Source organism: Theropithecus gelada, chromosome 2, assembly GCF_003255815.1.
Source record: "Theropithecus gelada isolate Dixy chromosome 2, Tgel_1.0, whole genome shotgun sequence".
NCBI classification, from domain to species: Eukaryota; Metazoa; Chordata; class Mammalia; order Primates; family Cercopithecidae; genus Theropithecus; species Theropithecus gelada.
In genome coordinates this window covers 121173756-121183459 of record NC_037669.1, presented here as the reverse complement: position 1 = coordinate 121183459, position 9704 = coordinate 121173756, and the positions used below count along the sequence as shown (strand labels likewise).

The 9704-nt window shown below is 38.4% G+C and overlaps 1 non-coding gene across 1 annotated transcript; it reads right to left on the bottom strand.

Annotated features, from left to right (window-relative positions):
- Positions 1-6120: 6120 nt before the first annotated feature.
- Positions 6121-6227, bottom strand: LOC112619799. Its single transcript, XR_003118302.1, has one exon. It is a non-coding gene; the product is annotated as a U6 spliceosomal RNA (small nuclear RNA).
- Between the last annotated feature and the right edge of the window lie 3477 nt (positions 6228-9704).

The following is a 9704-nucleotide window of genomic DNA, read 5'->3' as shown; positions in this document are numbered from 1 at the left end:
TCTTTTTTTTTTTTCTCTCCCTCTTTGGTTTTTGTAAGTTTGTTTATATCTGGCTGATGTGATTTTCTTTGACTTTATAAGATAACCTTTTGTGTTTCACCAAATTGGAAAGTTTTCAGCCATTATTTTTTCAAATAATTTTTCTTCACCAATCTTTTTTTCCTGGGACTGCAATTACACAAATGTTTTATCTTAAAATACTCTCCCATAAGTCTCTGATGATCTGTTCATTTTTAACAAATATTTTTCTCTCAGTTCTTTACTTTGGATGATTTCTATTGAACAATTTTTAAATTTACTGACTTTTCTTCACCATCTTATTTCTGCTATTGAGCCTATCCAGTGAATTTTTTTTATTTCACACATTATATTTTTTAGTTCTAAAATTTTCATTTGGCTCTTTTGATTCTAATTCTATTTATCTACTGAAAACTCCTTCATTTATTTCAAATGTGTTCACTTTTGCTTCATTAAGTTTGGTTATAATAGCTGTTTTAAAGTTTGTCTGATAATTCCAACCCCTGGATAATCTTAGGGTTAGTATATGTTGATTGTCTTTTCGCTTGAGGATTAGTCATGTTTTCCTGCCTTTTCATATGTTGACTAATTTTAGATTCTATCTTGGACATTTTTAATACATTTTATACCATGAAACTCTTAGTCTTATTAAAATTCTTTGGAGAATGTTGACTTTTTGTTATTGTTTTAGGAGGCAAATAGTATGGCCAGGTTCAGACTATAAATTCTGTCTTTCCTTCTTTGGTCAATTAGTTTAAATGTTAATTGTTTTCCAATCTTTTGCCATACTGCTTTGGGTCTATACCACACACGTGCCTCTCAGAGGTTAGTCTCTGAATTGAGTGTCGATTTATGTCATAGATCACTCCTCAATACCTTCGTTATCCAGCTTTGGACCTGTTTTGTGCCATTAAAGCTCAGTCTTGCAACATAAGATTCCAATATGATGCTTCCTTCCCATCAATTCTAACGAATTATATGGATGCCATAATACAGTCAAAGGACAAGTTTTTCCATCACTGTTCCTTTGTGGCATTTGTTGCCACCCTCCTACCATGTCAGCTTAAGTGATTTGTATTTGTTCTTTTGTGGCATTTGTTGTCACCCTCCTATCACATCAGCTTAAGTGATTTGTATTTGAATAACAGAACCCGTAAAATTGATTTTCTTCTTTCCATTGACAAAAGAATTATTGAAGTTGTATTTGTCTATAATGCTGAAAAAAAGCCAATACAGATGAAGGACACTCTTCACCATCAGGTGACTTTAACCCAATTTCTCTCTTAGTCTCAATGTATCTCTCCTGTTCAGAGAACTTTCTTGCCTTTCCATCTCCTCCAAGGATAATAAATGTATTTATGCATGAAGGGAGGTTGAATTTTGTCGAAGGCCTTTTCTGCATCTATTGAGATAATCATGTGGTTTTTGTCTTTGGTTCTGTTTATATGGTGGATTACATTTATTGATTAGCATATATTGAACCAGCCCTTCATCCCAGGGATGAAGTCAACTTGATTGTGGTGGATAAGTTTTTTGATGTGCTACTGGATTCGGTTTGCCAGTATTTTATTGAGGATTTTTGCATTGATGTTCATCAGGGATATTGGTCAAAAAATCTCTTTTTTTGTTGTGTCTCTGTCAGGCTTTGGTATCGGGATGATTCTGGCCTCATAAAATGAGTTAGGGAGGATTCCCTCTTTTTCTATTGATTGGAATAGCTTCAGAAGGAATGGTACCGGCTCCTCTTTGTACATCTGGTAGAATTCGGCTGTGAATCCATCTGGTCCTGGACTTTTTTTGGTTTTGGGCTATTAACTATTGCCTCAATCTCAGAGCCTGTTATTGGTCTATTCAGGGATGCAACTTCTTCCTGGTTTAATCCTGGGAGGGTGTATGTGTCCAGGAATTTGTCCATTTCTTCCAGATTTTCTAATTTATTTGCATAGAGGTGTTTATAGTATTCTCTGATGGTAGTTTGTATTTCTGTCGATCGGTGGTGATATCCCCTTTATCATTTTTTATTGCATCCATTTGATTCCTCTCTTCATGCTAAAAATTCCCAATAAACTAGGTATTGACGGGATGTATCTCAAAATAATAAGAGCTATTTATGACAAACCCACAGCCAATATCATACTGAATGGGAAAAACTGGAAGCACTCCCTTTGAAAACCAGCACAAGACAGGGATGCCCTCTCTCACCACTTCTATTCAACATAGTGTTGGATGTTCTGGCCAGGGCAATCAGGCAAGAGAAAGAAATAAAAGGTATTCAATTAGGAAAAGAGGAAGTCAAATTGTCCCTGTTTGCAGATGACATGATTGTATATTTAGAAAACCCCATCATCTCAGACCAAAATCTCCTTAAGCTGATAAGCAACTTCACCAAAGTCTCAGGATACAAAATCAATGTGCAAAAATCACAATCATTCCTATACACCAATAACAGACAAACAAGAGCCAAATCATGAGTGAACTCCCATTCATAATTGCTATAAAAAGAATAAAATACCTAGTAATCCAACTTACAAGGGATGTGAAGGACCTCTTCAAGGAGAAATACAAAGCACTGCTCAACAAAATAAAAGAGGACAAAAACAAATGGAAGAACACTCCACGCTCATGGATAGGAATAATTAATATCGTGAAAATGGCCATACTGCCCAAGGTAATTTATATATTCAATGCCATCCCCATCCAGCTACCAATGACAGAATTGGAAAAAACTACTTCAAAGTTCATGTGGAACCAAAAAAGAGCCCTCATTGCCAAGACAATCCTAAGCAAAAAGCAAAAAGCTGGAGGCATCACACTACCTGACTTCAAACTATACTACAAGGCTACAGTAACCAAAACAGCATGGTACTGGTACCAAAACAGAGATATAGACCAAAGAAACAGAACAGAGGTCTCAGAAATAACACCACACATTTACAACCATCTGATCTTTGACAAACCTGACAAAAACAAGAAATGGGGAAAGGATTCCCTATTTAATAAATGGTGGTGGGAAAATTGGCTAGCCACAAGTAGAAAGCTGAAACTGGATCCCTTCCTTATATCTTATACAAAAATTAATTCAAGATGGATTAAAGACTTAAATATTAGACCTAAAACCATAAAAATCCTAGAAGAAAACCTAGGCAATACCATTCAGGACATAGGCATGGGCAAGGACTTCATGTCTAAAACACCAAAAGCAATGGCAACAAAAGCCAAAATTGACAAATGGGATCTAATTAAACTAAGAGGCTTCTGCACAGCAAAAGAAACTACCATCAGAGTGAACAGACAACCTACAGAAAGGGAGAAAATTTTTACATTCTACCCATCTTACAAAGGGCTAATATCCAGAACCTACAAAGAACTTAAACAAATTTACAAGAAAAAAATCAAACAACCCCACCAAAAAGTGGGCAAAGGATATGAACAGACACTTCTCAAAAGAAGACATTTATGCAGCCAACAGACACATGAAAAAATGTTCATCACCACTGGCCATCAGAGAAATGCAAATCAAAATCAAAATGAGATACCATCTCACACCAGTTAGAATGGCAATCATTAAAAAGAAAGGAAACAACAGGTGCTAGAGAGGATGTAGAGAAATAGGAACACTTTTATACTGTTGGTGGGATTGTAAACTAGTTCAACCATTGTGGAAGACAGTGTGGCAATTCCTCAAGGATCTAAAACTAGAAATACCATTTGACCCAGCCATCCCATTACTGGGTATATACCCAAAGGATTATAAATCATGCTGCTATAAGGACACGTGCACACGTATGTTTATTGCGGCACTATTCACCATAGCAAAGACTTGGAACCAACCCAAATGTCCATGAATGACAGACTAGATTAAGAAAATGTGGCACATATACACCATGGAATACTATGCAGCCATAAAAAGGGATGAGTTCATGTCTTTTGTAGGGACATGGATGAAGCTGGAAACCATCACTCTGAGCAAATGATCGCAAGGACAGAAAACCAAACACCACATGTTCTCACTCATAGGTGGGAATTGAACAATGAGAACACTTGGACACAGGGTGGAGAACATCACACACCGGGGCCTGTCATGGGGTTGGCGGAGGGGGGATGGATAGCATTAGGAGATATACCTAATGTAAATGACAAGTTAATGGATGCAACACACCAACGTGGTACATGTATACATTTGTAACAAACCTGCACGTTGTGCACATGTACCCTAGAACTTAAAGTGTAATTTAAAAAATAAATAAATAAAGTTAAATAAAATAAATGGATTTATGTTTTATTCTTTCATCTACCAAGTATTTTCCAAGTGTCTATTGTGTGTTAGAAGCTATTTTAGACATCGTTCAACTTTTTTTTTTTTTTTTTTTTGAGACGGCGTCTCACTGTGTCGCCCAGGCTGCAATGCAGTGGCTCGATCTCGGCTCACTGCAAGCTCCGCCTCCCAGGTTCACGCCATTCTCCTGCCTTAGCCTCCCGAGTAGTTGGGACTACAGGCGCCCGCCACCACGCCCCGCTAATTTTTTGTATTTTTAGTAGAGACGGGGTTTCTCCGTGTTAGCCAAGATAGTCTCGATCTGCTGACCTCATGATCCACTCACCTTGGCCTCCCAAAGTGCTGGGATTACAGGCGTGAGCCACCGCGCCTGGCCCAATTTTTTTTAAAAGAACTGCCTGATGCTGAAATGAATAGGTTACCAGAGAAATTACAGGACTTATTTTTAAAATAGTTTTTAAGAAAGCTACTTGTCTATTCAAGATTATTAACTGGATGATGGCTTGAGGTGAGGAATGGACTAGTCTCTTCTCACTGTTCTTAGTTCAGTGACTCCTCAAGACTGAAATAACAAGGGAAGACCATGAAATAAACCCAAAGCATCTCTCAGAAAAAAAGCAAAATGCCCCAGGCGGGACGAGGCGGCCCGCCTGCCTGGACTGTGGCGGGTGGGGGATGGGCTATCCGAGGCGAACGGATGCTCCAGGGCACTGCCATATTGTTCCGCCTGGGCGGGATTCTGAGGTAGAGGCGTTCAGTAATAATCCCACAGACCGTAGCTTCGCCCCATTGGCTCCTCAGCCAAGCACGTACACCAAATATCTGAACCTGCGGTTCCTCTCCTACTGAGCAGGATTACCATGGCAACAACACAACATCAGTAGGGTAAAACTAACCTGTCTCAGGATGGTCTAAACCCAGATCAAATTCTGGGGTACATGTGCAAGGTGTGCAGGTGTTTGTTACATAGGTAAATATACGCCATAGTGATTTGCTGCACCTATCAACTCATTACCTAGGCATTAAGCCCAGCATGCACTAGCTATTTTTCCTCATGCTCCTCCCCTCTCCACCCCGCTTCCCACGGGGTCCAGCGTGTGTTGTTCCCCTCCCTGTGCCTGTGTGTTCACATTGTTCAGCTCCCACTTATAAGTAAGAACATGCAGCGTTTGATTCTCTGTTCCTGTGTCAGTTTCCTGATGATAATGACTATCATCTCCAACCATGTCCCTGCAAAGGACATGATCTCGTTCCGTTTGTTCCTTTTTTTTTTTTTTTTTTAATTACACTTTAAGTTCTAGGGTACATGTGTACAACGTGCAGGTTTGATACATAGGTATACATGTGCCATGTTGGTTTGCTGCACCCATCAACTCATCATTTACATTAGGTATTTTTCCTAATGCTCTCCCCCACCACCCCACGACAGGCCCCAGTGTGTGATGTTCCCCACCCTGTATCCAAGTAATCTCATTGTTCTATTCCCACCTATGACTAAGAACATGAGGTGTTTGGTTTTCTGTCCTTGCAATCGTTTGCTCAGAATGATGGTTTCCAGCTTCATCCATGTCCCTGCAAAGGACACGAAGTCATACTTTTTTTATGGCTGCATAGTATTCCATGGTGTATATGTGCCACATTTTCTTAATCCAGTCTATCATTACTGGACATTTGGGTTGGTTCCAAGTCTTTGCTATTGTGAATAGTGCCACAATAAACATACATGTGCATGTGTCTTTATAGTAGCATGATTTATAATCCTCTGGGTATATACCCAGTAATGGGATGGCTGGGTCAAATGGTAATTGTAGTTCTAGATCCTTGAGAAAAATACAGAATGCTTCACGAATTTACATGTCATCCTTGCGCAGGGGCCATGCTAATCTTCTCTGTATTGTTCCAATTTTAGTATACGTGCTGCCGAAGCGAGCACAATCTTGTTCCTTTTTATGGCTGCACAGTATTCCATGGTGTATATGTACCACATTTTCTTTATGCAGTCTATCATTGATGGGCATTTGGGTTGATTCCATGTCTTTGCTATTGTGAAGAGTGCTGCAATGAATATACATGTGCATGTATCTTTGTAATAGAATGATTTATATTCCTTTGGGTATATACCCAGTAATGAGATTGCTGGGTCAAATGATATTTCTGATTCTAGGTCTTTGAGGAATCACCACACTGTCTTCTGCAATGGTTGAATTAATATACATTCCCACTAACAGTGTGAAAGTTTTCCTATTTCTCCACAGCCTCGCCAGCATCTGTTGTTTCTTAACTTTTTAACGATCGCCATTCTGACTGGTGTGAGATTGTGTATCATTGTGATTTTGGTTTGCACTTATCTAATGATCAGTGATGTTGAGCTTCTCTTATATATTTATTGGTCACATAAGTGTCTTATTTTGAGAAATATCTGTTCATGTCCTTTGCCCACTTTTTAATGTGTTTTTTGGGTTTTCTTCTTACCCAAAAAGGAAATTTGTTTAAGTTCCTTGTAGATTCTGGATATTAGAACTTTGTCAAAAAAAAAAAAAGAACTTTGTCAGATGGATAAGTTGCAAAAATTTTCTCCTATTCTGCAGGTTGTCTATTTGCTCTGATAATAATTTCTTCTGCTGTGCAGAAGCTCTTTAGTTTAATTAGATCCCATTTGTCAATGTTTGCTTTTGTTGCAATTGCTTTTGATGTTTTTGTCATGAAATCTTTGCCTATGCCTAAGTGCTGAATGATATTGCCTAGATTTTCTTCCAGTGTTTTTAGAGTTTTGGGTTTTCCATTTGTCTTTAATCCATCTTGAGTTAATTTTTGTATCAGGCATAAGGTTAGAATCCAGTTTCAATTTTCTGCATATGACTGGCCAGTTCTCCCAGCACCATTTATTAAATAGGGAATCCTTTCCCTGTTGCTTGTTTTTTGTCAGGTTTGTCGAAGATTATATGGTTGTAGATGAGTGGTCTTATTTCTGAGTTCTCTATTCTGTTCCATTGGTCTATGTGTCTATTTTTGTAGCAGTACCATGTTATTTTGTTTACTCTAGCCATGTAGCACAGTTTGAAGTTGGGTAGCGTGATGTCTCCAGCTTTGGTCTTTTTGCTTAGAATTGTCTTTGCTATACAGCTCTTTTTTGGTTCCATATGAATTTTAAAATAGTTTTTTTCTAATTCTGTGAAGAATGTCAGTGGTAGTTTAATGGGAATAGCATCGAATCTATAAATTACTTTGGGCAGGATGGCCAGTAATTACTCCAGCAGCCCTTGTGTTGGCTGCCGTGCTGGGGTCATTGGAAAACTCAACCCCGTGGTACTTGGGATACAAGAACATCTTCTGCTGATTGAAGCCTATACCCTGTGGAAATGTTTTAATGTGGTCCTTGAAGCATGTCCTAAGAAATACTGTCAACACATATTCTTCCTTGTCAGGCCTTTACTTGGTCAGGAATACTCAAGAGCTCTGTCTTTTTGCCTGTAGTTTACTACGTTGTCTTCCATTTGTTTCCAAATCTGGTTTAGCTGTGTTCAGTAAAGCAGAGTTAGCTGAATTAGAGGACATCATCAACCCTTCTCTCCCAGAGAAAATTTCCCATCAGATAAATCACTGAACCAGCTACCATGTTCTGACACACAGAAGCCACATCCCTGCCACCAGATCACTCACTCGCAGCAAAACACTTTCTCAACAGAGGGGAAAAAGAGGCATGGCCAATGCACCATATGAAAAGCTGGGGTTGATCACAAACCCCCACTATGAAGAATTGCAAAAGAAGAAGGAATGGGAAAGAATAAAAGGATAACTTATTCATAATTCACAGTATCACAGGTGATTTTTTAAAAACAAACAGGCCAGGCACAGTGGCTCACACCTGTTATCTCAGCACTTAAGGAGGCTGAGGCAGGAGGATTGCTTGAGCCCAAGTGTTTGAGACCAGTCTGGGCAACATGGTGAGATCCTGTCTCTAAAAAAATTTTTGTTAATGTTGACCATGCATGGTGGTGTGCAAACGTGGTCCCAGCTACTCAGGGGGCTGAGGTGGGAGGATCACTTGGGCCCAGGAGTTTGAGGCTACAATGAGTCGTGATTGTGCCACTGCACTCCAGCCTGAGCAACTGGGTGAGACCCTGTCTCAAAAAATTAATTAATTAATTAATTAATTAATTAACAAACAGAAGACTGCTGGACTCTACTGTTTAATATAAACTAAAAGATATGACATAATCCTTAAGACTCCATAGCTAATTAAAAAACAATTCCTAAAAAATAACATACAAGCAAATATAGATGACTGGGTTTGGCGATGACTTTTTTAGATAGAGCACCAAAGGAATAATCCATGAAAGAAAGGATTGATAAACTGGACTTCATTAAAATTAAAATGTTCTGCTCTGGGAAAAACACTGTCAAGAGAATGTAAAGACAAACCACAGACTGGAAGAAAAATATTTGCAAAAGATCTATCTGATAAAGGACTGTTATCTAAAATATACAAAGAACTCTTAAAACTCAACAATAAGAAAACAACACAATTAAAAATGGGCCAAAGACCTTCATAGACACCTCGTCAAAGGAGATCTATAGATGTCAAATAAGCGTATGGAAAGATACTCTACATCATATGTCATTAGGGAAATCCAAATAAAAGCAACAATGAGATACCACTATATACATATTAGAATGGCCCAAATCTAGACACTGACCACAGCAAATGCTGTTGAGGAGGTACAGGAATAGAAACTCTTATTCATTGCTGGTGGAAATACAAAATGGTACAGCTACATTGGAACACAGTTTGACAGTTTTTTGCAAAACTAAACATACTTTTACCATATTATCCAGCAATCACCCTACTTGGTATTTTTCCAAAGTAACTGAAAATATGTAGCCACACAAAAACCTGCACATGGGTGATTATGGCAGCTTTACACCTAATTGCCAAAACTTAAAAGCAACCAACCAACTTAAAAGCAACCAACCAACCAAGCAACATGCATATTTACATTTCAGTAGGTAAATACATAAGTAAATTGCAGTGCATTCAGATAATGGAGCATTATTCGGTGCTAAAAAGAAATGAGCTATGTATTCAGTGCTAAAAAGAAATGAGCTATCAAGCCATGAAAAAAATGAAGAAAACTTAAATGCATATTATTCAGTGATAGAAGCCAATCTGAAAAGGGTACACACATATGATTCCAACTATACAACATTTAGGAAAAGTCATATAGAGATAGGAAAAAAATCAGTGGTTGTCAGGGATTAGGTAGGGAGGAAGGGATGGATTGACAGAGCACAGAGAATTTTTGGGCAGTAACACTACTCGGTGTGATATTATAACTGGTGGGTACATGTCATTATACATTTGTCCAAACCTGTAAAATGTACAACACCAACCATCTGGGTGATAATGATG